The sequence below is a fragment of the Mustela erminea genome, chromosome 9 (assembly GCF_009829155.1).
Source record: "Mustela erminea isolate mMusErm1 chromosome 9, mMusErm1.Pri, whole genome shotgun sequence".
Taxonomy (NCBI): domain Eukaryota; kingdom Metazoa; phylum Chordata; class Mammalia; order Carnivora; family Mustelidae; genus Mustela; species Mustela erminea.
Window position 1 is genome coordinate 7305648 of NC_045622.1, and position 16807 is coordinate 7322454.

General features: G+C 43.9%; 2 long non-coding RNA genes across 3 annotated transcripts in view; one reads left to right on the forward strand and one right to left on the reverse strand.

Annotated features, from left to right (window-relative positions):
* Nucleotides 1-16807, reverse strand: part of LOC116598269 — a 44069-nt gene that overhangs the window by 12114 nt on the left and 15148 nt on the right. The window contains exon 2 of one of the 2 annotated variants that reach the window (XR_004289017.1): nucleotides 11915-11997. The exons of the other annotated variant lie outside the window; for it this stretch is intronic. This is a non-coding gene — a long non-coding RNA (uncharacterized LOC116598269). The remainder of the gene's footprint in view (nucleotides 1-11914; nucleotides 11998-16807) is intronic. 2 annotated transcript variants of the gene reach the window in all.
* Nucleotides 3952-14047, forward strand: LOC116598271. The gene is made up of 4 exons (XR_004289020.1): nucleotides 3952-4034; nucleotides 9963-10130; nucleotides 10946-11095; nucleotides 12698-14047. It is a non-coding gene; the product is annotated as an uncharacterized LOC116598271 (long non-coding RNA).

Here is a 16807-nt window from a genome sequence, read left to right on the forward strand (position 1 = left end):
GAGTGTAATCTGGCTGGCTGTTGTGGCAGATGGAACAGCTTCTGGATTGGTAGCTGAGACTGGTGAGCCCTCCTGCCTGTGCCTCATCTCATCTTCCCCATGGCCAGCCTGCGATGCTCGGTCAATTCCCTGCAGTCTACCATCCATCCCACTGGGGGGTGTTCCCGAAGAGCCGGCTTCTGTTTCCTTCCCACCCAGCCTTCTGTTGCCAAAGATCCTTTGTGCCTCATACCAGCCAAGTCACAAACCTCGGACAACCACACTAACGTTCTGCTGTTGGCACTAGAATCAGAGAGAACCACGTTACAATCTGAGTGTTGGAACAACGCGCTAACGACAGACTCTGCCTGTTCTCCTTTTCAGGATGAGTAGGTTGTTGGGCTAAAATGACTCCGTCAGAGCCAGAATGGGGCAATGAAAGTAATTTTTAGCCTCGGTTGCAGATATGGGCTTATGAATGGGAACAATGTTAGGTCAAAGAGAATGCAGCATGAAAGAGAATCACGTCCATCCTAGGTAATCAAAGCCTGGAGTCTCTGCAACTGGTATTAGGAGCTGGAACAGAATGCCAAGAGATCGGAGACCAGAGAATGTTTAAGGAAATAGCCAAGCCAGCTACAGCCAACAGTTGAGCTTTTTGTTCGCTCTCAGAGCTACATGGCCGCCTGAATTTATTTAAATGTCCTAGAATAGAGCAGACATAATGGAGAATGATCATAAAAAATGCAGATGTAAGTGTTAGGAGGCTGTTGCGTCTCAACGAGAATTATCGAAAGAGTAGGGGAGTCAGGGTGTGAGCAGAGAGGCTGGGAACAGATTCTAAAGTCACGTCAGAAACAGGATTAGTGGGAATGAACGGCAGCACAGCCGTAAGTCATGAATTCTAGAAGTGTTCATTGACGCAGGGAGAAAGTACAAACAGATAAGACTCAAATGGTACAACAGGATCCATAAAGACCAATAAGCATTGAGAAGATTTGGATAGTGCATGAATCACTCTCAAGGGTCTTTAAAAAACCGACTGTTCAGAACACATTGTCATCACTGCCCATGACAGTTCTGTACCAGTGACATCCTTTAGAATTGCCTCCGTCTTAACAGTTCTGTGAGTGTGACTCAACCAGGTTTACACAGAAGCTTGGAGGCGTATCTGTAAGAACTCAGGGCTTTGGATTTCCAAGTCCGACTCCCGGAGTCCACTCCTATTTGCAGTTCAGCTCTCACAGTGCTAAGGTCCAACCCCAATTTACACACACACACACACACGCACACGCACACGCACACACACAAGCACACACATACACTTACTCCAAAATTTTAAGTATGACTTCTGAGACTAAAATTAGAGTGATTTCTCTATTTTTTTTTTATTTTAAAGAATTTTTTTTTAAAGATTTTATTTATTTATCAGAGAGAGAGAGGGGGAGAGAGCGAGCACAGGCAGACAGAATGGAAGGCAGAGGCAGAGGGAGAAGCAGGCTCCCCGCAGAGCAAGGAGCCTGATGTGGGACTCGATCCCAGGACGCTGGGATCATGACCTGAGCCGAAGGCAGCTGTGTAACCAACTGAGCCACCCAGGCGTCCCGAGTGATTTCTCTATTATCCACACTTCCAGATACAGGTAAGTAGATAGATTAAAAAATATAAATACCGTAAATAGCTTTGGAACTAGGAAGGTGACCTCACTGTTACACCATTTTCAAGAAACTCTAGTGTGACAAGACCACGGATTCCTCCCTTTCCTCCTTCTTCCTTCCAGCTTTTTTCCAGCAAACACTCATGGAGTGAGAACAATGTTCAGCTCACCCTGGGCTCTGAGAGCTACACAAATACAAAGATGGGGACTCCTAATGCCCAGGGCAGGGGAAGTCAAATTTGCATGAGGCCCCTCAGGGACAAGTTTAGGGTGCTTGGGGAGGATTTGAATGCTGAAGAGCCAGCACCCAGACCCCAAGATGAAGAAGGATAAGGACCCTCTCAGCCTTCCCAATCATGGCCGGAGACGCCTGGCATGGGTGGGTGGGGGGCAGTGGATGGCATGTGCGTCCTCCTCACGGGACACAGGGTGAGTGAGGAGGGACAAGAGTATAATAGAGGCTTGTGCGACACAGATGGGCAGGCACGCCCACCCCACCTCCTCTCCAGCACACGAGGGCTGTGAACTTGAAAGAATCAAGTGACTCCCGTTGGCAGGCACCAAAAGAGACGCATCCGTTTGGAGGCCATATCATCTGAAATCGGCTGAGAGTGCTGTCCTACTTAGGAGGAGAACCTTTCTCTTGGTTGTGGAAAAGCTGCGCATCGGGCCGTGGGGTCAGAGGAGGATTTTTCCCGTGTGGTTCACAAAGTGCTGGGTATAGACGCTGGGCAGCAGGGAATAACAAAGTGGCAAGACCCAGATTTCTGTCTTGTCTCCACTGCTTATAAGCTGAGCAAACAATTGCTATGAGCTCTAGTTTCTTCCCCTGTAAAAATCCCAAATAATAACGAGTAGTCCCATTTATTGAATTATGTGGGTTTTTAATCTTTACAACAACCCTATGAAACAATCATTACTGTTCCCATAACACAGAGGAGAGAAATGAGGCTGAGGGAGGTTGAGAACATTTTCAAAATCTATATATCTAGTAAAGGGCAGAGCTGGGACTTAAACTCATATCTTGATTGAAAACCCTGTCTTCTTAACCATTTATATCTTCGGCCTCTCCTCTGTGGGTTTGTGTGAAGGGTAAAAAGAAAGCAAGTTTTACTGAAATGTTGGTAATTAACGTGAATATTAAATGCCTAATTGTTCTGATAGCTTTCAAACATAGTTTTATTTATAGCATAGATTTGAGTATTTACATTACTTTTAAGTATAATTACTTAAAATTTTTTTCATTCATTTTTTTACATTTTTGTTGTTCAGTTTGTTATACAGTTGCTGCTTGAGGAAAGAAACTTTTTAAAAAAAAGATTGTATTTATTTATTTGACAGAGAGAGAGAAAGAGAGTTTGCATAAGCAGGAGGAGCAGCAGAGGGCAGAGGGAGAAGCGGACTCGCCACTGAGCAGAGAGCCAGCCGCACACGGGGCTCCAACCCCAGGACGCTGGGATCCTGACCTGAGCCAAAGGCAGACACTCAACCTACAGAGTGCCCGGAGGAAAGGAACATCTTTTTGAATATTACGAGAATGGTTAGAAAAAATTAGCATACTCTAGTCAGGGCAGTATATACCTTTACTAACTGTGATTATCCATAAATGGCCATTTATTTCTTGCTTTGGCAGTGACGTGGAAACGGATATAGACTGGGAATCTGGGACCGGCTTTTAACCCCGGGTCTGGGTTCACTGTCCTGTGTTTATCTTAGCCCAAGTATGTTCTTTGGCTAATATTGCTTCATGTTTAAAACAAGGGAATTAAAACACGAGGTGGCTGGTAACCCTTTGTAGCATGAAGAGCCTATGATTCCTTATAATTTTAGAAGAGGATGTAGCTCAGAAAAATATACTTTTAGTTCAAATTCTATTGTAAGACTTAACATATGCAGGGGTTCTAAGCAAGTGACAGATGAGAAAATGAAATTGTGAATTAAAGAAATTTGGATAGTTTCTAAGTTCTTTCCATTTTTGAAGGTCTATCATCCAAATGATAATGACATTGTAATTTTTTTTAAAGATTTTATTTATTCATTTGACAGAGAGAGATCACAAGTAGATGGAGAGGCAGGCAGAGAGAGAGAGAGAGAGAGAGAGATGGAAGCAGGCTCCCTGCTGAGCAGAGAGCCCGATGCGGGACTTGATCCCAGGACCCTGAGATCATGACCCGAGCTGAAGGCAGCGGCTCAACCCACTGAGCCACCCAGGCGCCCAACATTGTAATCTTTCAGTGCGTGGCGTAATATTTCAAAGGTCTTTCCTTTGATCGATCCTTTCTGACCCTCACACCAACAACATGAAGCAGCGAGGAGAGTATTTTATCCAATCTCCACACAGGAAGGAACTAAGATGAAGTGCTGGCCAGGTCACCAGGCTGCTTGGGGACAGAGCAGGGTAAGACAGACTTTCTGTCCTCTACGCCACTGCATTCCATGGCTCAATAAATAAATATTAACTATGGCATCTTATTCTGCTTTGACAGAGGACTAATCCTCAGTGATGAATTCCTGTTTTTGAAAGTTCAAAGTCCTTAGTTCATCAGTTTTCGAGCCATTTGTAGGATCAACAGGGATAGGACATAGGATACTGGTAACTTTTTCCAAATTCACAGTTAGAAAAGATGGAGAGTGGGTTTTACTTTTTCAACTTAAAAAAGTCAAGTAGCGGGGCACCTGGGTGGCTCAGTGGGTTAAAGCCTTTGCCTTTGGCTCAGGTCATGATCTCAGGGTCCTGGGATCAAGTCCTGCATCCAGCTCTCTGCTCAGCGGGGAGCCTGCTTCCTCCTCTCTCTCTGCCTGCCTCTCTGCCTACTGGTGATCTCTCTGTCAAATAAATAAATAAAATTGTAAAAAAAAAAAAAGTCAAGTAGCTAATATGTGAAGCTCTCTTTGACCTGAGACACTTTTCCTTACAAACTGCGACCCTTTGTAAAACATTTAGCAATGGTGACTAAGCAACTCCTCTTTGAATTACATATGCTGTGTTAAATATTATTGCTGTGTTTGTGGAAAAGATTCATTTAGGCTTTTTCCACTCTTTGAAAAATGATTGTATCTACTATTCTTGAAGTAGCTCGATGCTAGTTTATAGTTTTATACGCATGTAATAAGAAAACAATGTTATCGGTACAGAAGAGTATAAAATAAATGTGACCTCTATACCCTGTAGCCCAGGCTGACGCTCTCCACACGGGCATTGTTAACAGCTACTGTAGCCGTCACTACTATAATTTAAAAGAATATGCTTATAGTTCTGTTTCTCCATTTATCGGCTTTAGAAAGTGTCTACTGATTTCTTTTTTCTTTTTTTTTTTTTTTGTCTACTGATTTCTGTCTGAGAGATAAGGAAGAATATTTACACTTCCAACTTCTCTAGCTCCTAATTTGTTTTATTTTTTAAAGATTTTACTTGAGAGAGAGCAATAGAGAGACAGAGATAGCACGGGGGGAGGAGCAGAGGGTGAAGCAGTCTCGAAGCTGGGCAGGGAGCCCAATGTGGGGCTCCACCCGAGGACTCTGGGCTCATGCCCTGAGCCCAAGGTAGACGCTTAGCTGACTGAGCCACGCATGCGCGCCTCTACCTCCTAACTTGTGTTAGTTCTACTATTTATAATTCAGTTGTATTTCTAATTTCTCTAAAAACTGTATTTTAAATTATTCTTTGTAACTTTAAATAATACCCAAACTTCTTCTGGATTTATTTAGTTAGACAAGATGCTCTTATTCCTAGTCACTTAAGAGGTCTACTTTTTTTTTTTTTTAAGATTTTTATTTATTTATTTGAGAGAGAGAGTGAGAGAACGAGCGAGCATGAGAGGGGAGAAGGTCAGAGGGACAAGCAGACTCCCCATGGAGCTGGGAGCCCGATGCGGGACTCGATCCCGGAACTCCGGGATCATGACCTGATCCAAAGGCAGTCGCTTAACCAACTGAGCCACCCAGGCACCCAAGAGGTCTACTTTTAAGTCTTTGTTTTATGGATAGATTTACACACAGACATCTCTCCATATATACGTGGTCATGGTTTACTATATTTATACTTGGCTCTGTTATTATAATTAAGTCTTCGGAAGATTAAAAGAGTTCATCCATATAAAGCACTCAGCACAGTGCCAGGCACATAGGTCCTCTGTTATGAAAAACTGAGTAGAGTGGATGAACCTCCATTGAGAAGGAAATGTAATGTTATTCAATTGCAATTCTGCAGCTTAAATGAGAGTCTTCTGAACTTTAAGAACTAATAGATCCTTTCTCCCTCCTGTCCTTTCCTCCTCTTCCTGCTTTCTTCACTTCCTTTGGGTCATACTCAGATGGCATCCTTCCTGTTTTCTTTCTTGGATTATAATTTGTTGGATTACTTCTTTGAGCTTTGGTTTTGTTTTGTAAGGAATCTTGAATGTCTCAAAATGGCCTCAAATTTTATTAGAAGTTTGGCAAAGTTCAGAATTCAAAGATCTGTTTGTACCCCCTTAGAACCTGGAAAACATTCTGGTAACGACCCACCAGGGAAGGACTTTGGTCTCTTTGGTTCCCGATACATCATCACAAGGACCTGGAACAGTGTCTAGCCCACAGTATTCACTCAATATACATGAGTTTTATAAATGATCTGGTGACTCATATTGCTGAGAAGAAATTGCAATCACAGTCTGATTATTTACCCCCCTCTTTGGAAGCATTCAGGGTTTTCTTTTTGTTCTTAAAATTCTAAAATGTTTCCATGCTGCCTACATGTACTTTTGTTTCTTCACTTTTCCTGCTCTGTAATGAGTGGGTTTTGTCAATCTAGAAACTCTTGTGTGTGTACAGGAAATTTATTTCATTATTTTCTTGACAATTTCATTTTCTCCATGGTCCCCTATACCTTCTGGAATCACCTTTAGAGAAGTATTTGATTTCTTAGAGCTAACTTCCATGCATCTTATTTTTTTCTCATATTTCCTGTCATTTTACTTCAACTTCCGGTAACCAACTGGATCTTCTATTGTATTTATATTACTACTTAGAAATCCCATTGAAATTTTGAATTTTACTTTCCAAGAACTCTTTCATGTTGTTGGATTGCAAACTATAATTGTCTTAAAAGTATGCAGATTATAAATTCTTCTGATATGAATTGGCATTTTTATTGCTCTTACTGAAATGGTTTTAAATAGTAATTATATTAACTGGCTGACACAGGTGTTAAGAATGTGAGTGATCTACGCGTGCATCATTCACTAGGGTTATTTTTATTGTTTTATTCTTTAACTGCTTGGATTATCTTTTTCCTCCAGCTTCAGTTATTTATTTTTCTAAGGCTTTCCCTTTTGTATTGTTTTTTCTCCCAAGTCTGAGGTTCCCTGCTGTCCTTTTATACAAATGAATGAGGAACTACACAAACACCTTAATTTAGTATCAGTAGCTGGTGTGGGTTTCCTCCTGGGGGGGTTTACATTTGTTTCTCTAAGCTTTTTCACTCCAACAGAATGACAGCAGTTTCTGAGTAGGTGGAGTTTGTGGACCGGAGGGCTTCCCGGCTGGGTTTCCTGTGAGGAAAGCACAAGCCCCAGATCCCAGAACCCAGAGGTTTCCAGGTTTAGGGGTGGAGGTGCATTTGAAGTCTGGTGATTTCCAGGCTGAGTTTACTACAGAGATGCAGAATTTCTTGGGGAGCCTAGGTGGCTCAGTCATTAAGCATCTGCCTTCGGCTCAGGTCATGGTCCCGGGGTCCAGGGGTCCCCGGGTCCCAGGGCCCTGTGATCGAGCCCCACAAGGGGCTCCCTGCTCGGCAGGAAGCCCGCTTCCCCCTCTCCAACTCCCCTGCTTGTGTTCCCTCTCTCGCTGTGTCTCTCTCTTGTCAAATAATAAATAAAATCTTAAAAAAATAATAATAATTTCTTCAGTATCCCCTCCAGTTCACACAACCCTCACCAAGAAGGCTCTGTGAGCTGATAGCTTGCCTTCTGGAGGACAACACTGGTTTTTAGCCTGAGGACAAAGTCTCAGCTGGGAAGCTCTGTTTACACAGGTCAGAGAAAGGGGCCCAGCTGTGCAGAGGGCTGTATCCTGCTCCTTAATGACGCCACTGATGATGGCCCCACAGCCCATCATCATATCGTTGTCCTGTCCTCTGGGCAGGCACTCCCTCTGGGGCTCCCTTGGGAAGACACGTGCTCAGTTCTTGTGCCCAGGCCTACAGTTTTCTACACTTTCTCATCAGTCATCTATCTGCCTTTTCCCTTTCAGAAATTTATCAAGACTTCTGGTTTGCTGATGACGCTTTTTCTTGTTTCCTGTGCTGTTATCTCACTCTTTTCAAAGAATCTTTTCTGTTACTCTGATGGGGATGTGGAAGGTCGGAGAGGTATTCTCTCTCTCTCTCTCTCTCTCTCTCTCTCACACACACACACACACACACACACTTAAAAAGATACAATAACACATCCAGTCAATCCTTTGGGGGAAGGTGCGGTTCTATAAATCACCAGAATACAATCCCTGAATTCTTTAGTTGGTCTCAGTGTTTTGCCCAGTTTATACTTATTAAAAAAAACTTACTACTGAACAATGTGTCAGGAATTACAATTATAAAACCTGAAAACAAAAAAGTTTAAAAATCTGTATCCATAATGGAATATTTGCTCACCGATGCTTTTCCAGTTCCCCCATCCTTGGATTTCGACTTTAATGCCCCAACTCCATAGTGCATATGAGGGGCCGCTTTACGTTTTTTAAAAGTAGGCTCCACAGCCAGTGTGGAAACCAATGCCGGGCTTGAATTCACAATCCTGAGGATAAGACGTGAGCTGCTTAACTGACCTAACCACCCAGGCGCCCCCTCAAGGCACTGTTTCAGGCATAATGCTGAAAGAAGGGCTGTTCTACTCTTCTATTCTCCAGGTATATCAGTGTCATTTGGAGTCTCCTGATTCAGATTCCTTTCCTTAGAAATTCTTTAAGCAAGTGTTAAAGTGAAAAAAAATTTTTTTTTATTAAAAAGAAACAGGGACACCTGGGTGGCTCAGTTGGTTAATCATCTGCCTTTGGCTCAGGTCATGATCCCAAGGTCCTGGAATCGAATCAGGCTCTCTGCTCAGTGGGGAGCCTGCTCCTCCCTCTGCTTGCTGCTCTCCCTGCTTGTGCTCTCTCTCTCTGTCAAATAAATAAGTACATTCTTAAGCATGCACACACACACACACACACACACACACCCCACACACCACAAACAAACCAAAAAAAGCCAAATGGACCCCAAACTCTGAAATTAGCAATATTTCTTCCCAGTAGTAAATCCAAGGTTGAATCTGGTGTCTACCAGGCACTAATCCTGCCTTCCAGGCAAATGCCTTCAAACTTTCTAAGTCTTAACTTTCTGAACTTGTAAATGACCATAAAAATAGTACCTGTACCAACACAGCCTGGGTTTGAGAATTAAGATAATGTACACAATTCCCTTAGCACAGTTCCTGACACTTAGTAAGGCTTCATATGATATTAGCAATTAACATTTCACAAATAATTCACATCTATATTATGGAACAGTTCTGTAATAAAGATTTATTTGAGAGAGAGAGAGAGAGAGAAAGGGGGAGGGGCGGAGGGAAATGGAGACAGAGAATCCCTCGCAGACTCTCTGCTGGGCATGGAGCCTGACCTCACAACCCTGAGATCATGACCTGAGTCAAAACCAAGAGTAGGAAACTCAACTCACTGAGCCACCCAGGCACCCTGAGAACAGTTCTGTAATAGATAATCAACCCGGTCTTGTTAAGATATTGGTAAAATAAAGAAAAGTATTAATTCCTTGTTCCATCTGGTTGGTCTTTCGGCATGGGCTTTTTTATCATAATAAAATATATAATAACATAACATTTACCATTTTTATGTGTACGGGTCCCTGGCATCAAGTACAACCACACTGTAGTGCAACCATCCCACCACCGTCTCCAGAACTGAGACTCTGAACCCATTAAACAACGCCCTATTTACCCCTGTCCCTGGCAATTACCATTCCATTTTCTGTCTCTACATGATTACTCTGGATACCTCAGATCGATGGAATCCTACAGTATTTGTCCTTCTGTGACAGCCTTATTTCATGTAATATCCTCAAGGTTCACTGCAGTATGTGTTAATTTCATTCCTTTTTAAGACTGAATTCTATTCCAGGGCGCCTGGTTGGCTCAGTCCGAACACCATGCAACTCTTGATCTCAGGGTCATTGACTTTGTGGAGTGCAGAGATTACTTAAATAAATAAAAAACTTAAAAAAAAAAAAAAAAGACTGACCACTATTCCATTGTATGCATAGCCCACATTCTGCTTATCTGCTTATCTGCAGGTGAACACTGGTGACTTGCACTTTTCGGCTGTTACGAACTATGTGGCTATGAACGTGGTGTACACATCCATCCGAGTCCCAGCTTTCCTTCCTTCTGGGTGTGTATATCCAGAAGTGAAAGGGCGGGGTCATGTGGCAGCTGAGGTTTTTCTTCACTCTTCTCATTTGGTAACCCATGTCTGTTTGCTTTCTTGTGTTTGAGAGATTTAGGTCATATAACTAGATTTGTTTTCTTTGTGTCACAAAAATGCTGATGCATCTTTTCAAAGAGGGAAGACAGAGCCCTTTCCTGGGAGAGAGTCTACCTGCGTTGTACCGCCATGAAAACTCACTCGGCAGATCCAATCACTAGCGCCCAGGGCTCGTCTGGGGATGGGGGTCATCTCCATGGCCCTGTTTACATAGGACAGAGCACCCTTTCTCCTGGTCACCAGAAACAGTTCTACAAGGCCTAGTCCTCAGTGGCTCCATGAGTAAGAAATTGGTTAGGCAGACTCTGACTTCTCTGTGCAAATTCACTGCCATTTAACAGTGCTGCAAATGGCTTCTGGACACCTGCAATGTGCTAGACACGTGCTAGGTAATGAGGTACAGGGTGCTTGAGGCTTGGCCTCCCAGTTTGGTGGGGAGTTTATGGGGACCCCACCCCCAGCCCCCTCAATGCATAAGAGCTAGGCTGCTTCACACAAGGATAGCAAAAAAGTCGTCCAAGAGTATTTTGGTGTGCTTTGCCAGTGGGAGATCTGGGTTTGGTAGGTTCTGTAACGGGGTCATTTCTGGGCCCTGTAATTCCAAATCAGGAATTTGAGTGGGATACAACATTTTGAAAGGGATCAGTGTCAGTGAGGGGCAGGCCTTGAAGTCTAAGTTTTATCAGCTTCACAGTAAACCTGCTTCTGGATTTGGGGAGGATTACAAAGATCCTTTACCTCTCAAGCTCTGCTTCAAGAGTCCCATTCTCTGGCATTATTTTCATTCCACAGTTAAGACACTGAAGAGCTTGGTGAGACCAGAAGTGTCTGGGTACCCAAGGCCCCACCATCTCCAGCTTCCCAGGGCCCGAGGACACTGACAGCAAGGAGGAGAAACAAGGTCTTGAAAAAACCCATGCTCATTGGAGACCATCTGGGAAGGTACCAAGTGAAAAACAATTCACTTACTAACTGCCCTGTTACCCAGAGATAAGTCATTGTCCACATTCATGGCCAGAATTCTCTCTCCAGCCTGCTTCACATCCCCTCAAACTGGTAACCTGCTTTTTGAACACAATGTTCAGGAACATTTCCAAAGTCATGCATTTTATAAATGTAATAGACATTTTAAGAATTTTTTTCTTACGAAAAGGAAAAGTAAGACATCCAACCACTATTGCTGACCTGATCCTCCAGGCTCCGCAGACTGATGGTGTCCCCTAAAACGCAGATGCTGCCACCTACAGGAAGAAGCTACAAATACTGCGATGACATTTTAAGAGGCTGCTTGAGATGGCAAACTGTGATGTGAAGGGGGCTAATCTTGTTTTGTTTTAAATTTTCCTTCCTCTTGCCAGACTGGTTTTCCTCCTCCCTTTAAAAAGTCATTCAAGGAGCTCCTGGCTGGCTCTGTCGGTGAAGCCTCTGCTTTCGTCTCAGGTCATGATCTCAGGGTCCTGGAATCAAGCTCCACGTCAGGCTCCCTGCTCAGTGGGGAGCCTGCTTCTTCCTCTTCCTCTGCCATTGCCCCTGCTCCTGCGCTCGCACTCTGTCTGTCTCTCTCAAATGAATGAATTTTAAAAACCTTTAAAAAAATGAAAAGTAGTAACTAGATATCATTTTAGAGAAGCTGCCTCTGCTCACTTTGGATTCTGGAGAGTGTGCATGGAGAAGAGAGTCCCCTCCCCAGAATCACTCCCGGGCTGATGAGAACACCCCCGCCTCAGGCAGCAGGATGAGACAGTGGAGGCACCAGCTTACCTTATGGCTACGCCCCTATGCGGCAAGCTAGGACTCCATCACACTTCCCAGGGACCAAGGCCTGGCTGGTCCTCAACATGAACCTAAGAAACAAGGGCAACGTGTTCACGTTTTCACCCCATTTTGGCTACACCTCGAGGCAGTTAGCCAATTGCCTCCCGGGGGGCTTCTGTGCAGACTATGGCTGAGGATTTTCCCGTCATGGCCTTCTTTCCACTTATTTAAGTAAAATTTGGAGTATGCCAGGGTAATTGTTTTGCATTAAAGCACCGTAATTCAGCTCCTTTCTGGACTTTGAAAGCATGAAAGTATGAGTCACTTTCTATATAGCAGTGCTAGGAGATGCAAACCAAGTATTATTTCTAAAAATCTGCGATTTCAAGCTGGGTCTTTTTTTGTATTCGCTTGTTAGTTTTCGTCTTAATTGTGACACTCATATTATTGAAGGAATGAGAGAATTTGAATCACATTTTGTCCTGAGCACTAATGTCACAAGCTGCTTCTCTATTTCACATGATTTCTTTTACATGTGGGTCATTATTGCTCAGTCTTGCTCTCTTCCACTCCTGAATGCCTGTCTCCCACCCACATATACACTTCCATCTCAGGATCCCGGATCCTTCTTTACGGGTGATCTGGATGTTTTTACATTCTACTTTGTTACTTCTCATACCTTCTATGTGTCCCTCTTTGTCTAAGTGTGACTACCTTACACTTGTCCAACACTGGATCCTCCTTCTTGGAATGATATAGTCACAGTCTAATTTTTTGCCTTTTCTTGAGTGCGCCCAGAGAGTGAAGAAAGGAGCAGGTCAGCTGGAAGGAAGCATGAGTTGTGGACAAAGAAGGAGAGGAGGAGGAAGAAAGAGAAGAGCCTACGCCGTCTCCTCTAAATTTGCATCCAGTCTCAGAAAGCATACTTTGCTTTGAACTCTATGCAGTGCCTGGCACATGAGCTAAGGTCGGATCGCAAAACTGAGTGCTGCGGACAATTGCCTGGCGTCTCCTACTTTTCCCCCTTGGCTCTCCTGTGGAAACTTTACCGTAACACACTACCGCTTGCTTTACAAAATGTTTGTTTATGAAAGTTCTGAGATGCCAGCAGAGATTTTAGAATCGGAAAGACTTGGTTTTAATTCTCAGCTTTGCTATGGGACCTTGGACAAAGTATATGCCCTCCTGAAGATTCAGTTTTTCCACAGTAAATGTTTCTCTCATGAAAGAAAAGGGAGAAAACGTATGTGAAAACCTGGGCAAAGTGCTTGGCACTTCATACAACCCAGAATTCCAGTTAATCTGTTTACTAGATATTTCCCGAATGTTCGCCACTTGCAGAGGCCTGTCTGCAGGGTGCTGAGCACACGGTGGGGGACGGTCAGGTCTGGTGCCCGCGGATGCAGGACTTACATTCCAGCAGGAAAAGCAGATAATAATCATGGAAACAAAGTGTAATTACAGAGGTTGGTTAGCCCAGGAGTAAATAAGCAGGGTGCATGGCTCGGGGGTCGCAGGAGGACCTCTCTCTGCGAGGAAAGCCGCGGAAGGCTTCACTGCCACCCGAAGCATGAGAATGAGCAAGCGGAGCCAAGAGCTGTTCAAGGCAGAGGCACGAACATCGTCGGCTCGGAAAGAGACTGTCCACCTCCCTGGTCAACCAACTGGCGACGGGCGCCAGCCCCAGGTGGCCGCCTAATGGGCTCTGGGGCTGGAATCCACAGAGGAGTCCCACTTTCAAATCCCTCTTTGTGCGGTTTCGCAACCTGCTAGACTGCTTCCTTTCTACTCTGGCTCCATCTACTGAACGAAAACGGCCAGTGCTGCCTAAATTTGTCTATTACGGCTTTGTCCACAATCTTCAATGAAGTGGAAACAGAATACACTTACCCTGAACATGGTACTTAGTTTTGACTCTGTCAAGCTCTACTTCCCAGCAGAACGAGTTTAAAGGGATTCTGATCATTCCTTCTGAACACATTTGCTTTTTTTTTTTTTTTTTCCCAGTGTCCTTAATAGTAATTAATTATGTTGGCTAGTGTGGCTTATAGAAGCTGCAACCTTCCATTTTGTTTAAAAGAAAACCACAGGTTTGAAAGGGAGTCACTTATGGGGTGCCTGGCTGGCCCAGGCAGTAGAGCATGTGGCTCTTGATTTTAGGGTCGTGAGTTTGAGCCCCACATGGATGTAGAGATTACTTAAAAATAAAATCTTAATAAAAAATGGAGTCACTCAGTTAAGGGCTCCATGTGAATACATAAACCAAGACTTAACTATGCCTAAGCTAACTGCAGTTTCAACCCCCAGGCATGTACCCTTTCTTGGCCAACATGAATTTCCTGGTCAGTACTAGGAAATTTACTGAAAGAGCTTCTGCTCTCCTTAGGAGGGGTACATTGCCTGAAACAATGTATCCTTTGCTAGTATTTTCCTCTTTTAAAAACCTTTTCTTTTTCGCAGCTCAAAAGAGCTCCTTTCTATTTGCTAGATGGTCTACTGTCCCATTCATGAATCATTCAATAAAGTCAATTTGATCTTTTAAACTACTCAGTTAAATTTTTTTTTTTACTCAGTTAAATTTTTGTTGTTTAACGATTTTCACTGATCCTCAATTACTGTTTTCAATATGCAAAAGTTGCCTTTCTGGCAAACTGCCATTGATAATTATTACCACTATTAGAATCCCAGGGGCTGACCTGGGTCTTACACATAGCTTATGTGGCTTTCTGGTCCCTGGGACCTCTTTATTCCAGGGACATCGGGCCCACCAGGCTCTCCACATATTTCTAACACTTGGATTTGCATTTCTGGGTGTTTCACTTTACTTCTACCCTCAAGTCAAGGGGTGAGTTTTTTCAGCTCATTAATCCTTTCAGCTAATATTTATTAAATGCTTCCTATGGGCAAACGTTGATTTATTTAAATCAGAGGATTTACTCCATTCTTACTGGGAGTACATTAAAGTTGCTAACCTTCTGAAGAGTATGTTCTGGAAGGTGGGGGAAGGGTAGATACGGAGACAGACAATAAGGAAATAAGTATAAAATGTGTGAGATGGGGGCGCCCTGTGACTCAGTTGGTGGAGTGTCTGCCTTGGGCTCAGGTCATGATCCCGGGATCCTGGGATTGAGCCCCTAGCCTGCTTCTCCCTCCCCTTGCTCCTGTGCTCTCGCTTGCTCTCTCCCCTTCTCAAATACATGAATAAAATCTTTAAAAGAAAATGTGTGAGACAGCCAATAAATGCTGTACAGCACAGGAAAGCAGGGAAGAGGACATAGGGAAGGGGGGTGGGCAGTTGCTATTTATGGTTTGCAAAGGCCTCACTAAAAAAAGTAACCTTTGAAAAGACATCTAAAGAAAGTGAGGGAGGGAGGCATGTAGCTGTCTGGAGGGAAAGCCTGATTTCAGGCAGAGGGAAGAGCTGATGAAAAGGGGCAGGAAAGAAATAGGTGAGAGGTAGGAAGTGCAGTCAGGGAGGCAGAAGGGACAGGTCCTACCGGGTCTCGTGAGCCATCGTATCTTACTTTTGCACTGAATGAGCTGGGAAACCATTCATGTACTCTGAGCAGAGGAACTGTAACTGAACCAACAGGATTTAGCTCGTTGGTGAGTCACATATAGAAACTACACCAGATGGAGTTGTTGGACAAAGAAAAATATTTGCAGCAAGTAAGGGGATCCGGGGAAGAATTTCCAAAGCCGTGACTCCCCATGACTCCTTTTATGTAGGGTTAGGAGGAGTATTTCCTGGAGCCCAGTCATTGTAGGGAGAAGTGTGTGAGGTCACACAAGGACCTTAAGGACACAGGCCTAGAAGTCACATAAATTGTAGGTTATGTAAATGAGGCTTGTGTTCCTCCTTGGGTGGAGATTTCAGTATGGTAATGAGGTAAAAAAAGTACCTGTCCATCTCTCCGTGGTCCATCTGGGCAGGTGTGAGTCTGGTGTCGAGCCCAAACTGGTCTGGGTGATCTGGGCTGCAGGAGCGCTCCCTCCAGGGAGGAGTTACTGCTGAAGGGATAGTTGTGATTTCCATCAGGGTTGCTTTGGTGGGGAGGGGAGTCGGGGGGGGGGTCCTCAGTTTGAGGTAAGCGATACATTACGCTGGGAAGAGTTTAAGGAACAATGTGGGACAAAAGTGGGTGGAGATGAGAAGTAAAGGTGAGGCCTTGGGGTCTAGCTGGGGACAGAATGACATAATCTGATAAATTTTTAATAAAATTTGTGTTGAGAAGAAACAACAGGGAGAGCAGATGCAGAAGCAGAGAGGTTCAATGGGGGGCCAACTGCACCAATCCAGGCAAGAAAAGATGGTGGTTTGCCTCTAGGGTGGTAGCAGATGGAGGGTCATAAGTAGCTTAATTTTAATACATCCTAGGGGTAGAAATGATGGGATTTACTGACTGCATGACAGGATGTGGGATGAGAGATTAAGCAAGGCCCCAAGGATAACTGCAAGGTTTTCAGCCTAAGAAAACCAGAGGACTGAGCTGGATATAAATTTACGCTTTAGCTGTATATAGGTAAATAAATTTTAAAGCCAGGAGCCTGCATGGGATCTCCCAGCAGAAAGAGGGGAAAATAGAAGGTTTGAGGATCAGTCCTTAAACTGATGGGGGACATTTAGATTTGGGCATATGAGGATAAACCAGCAAAGGAGACAGAAGGACCAGAACCAAGAAACGTGTTCTTGAAAACAAGAGAAGGAAGCATTTGCAGAAGAATATTGACATGACAAATGCTGCTTGCTGACCCTGAAGTAAGAGGACTGAAACTTGACAGTGAGAAGGTCACTGTGGAGGTCAGTGATGACCTTGACTCATGAAGTGATGGAGTGGAAGTCTGACTTTAATAATAATAATCCCTCCAAACACACTCAAAAAAACTCTCAAAATGGAA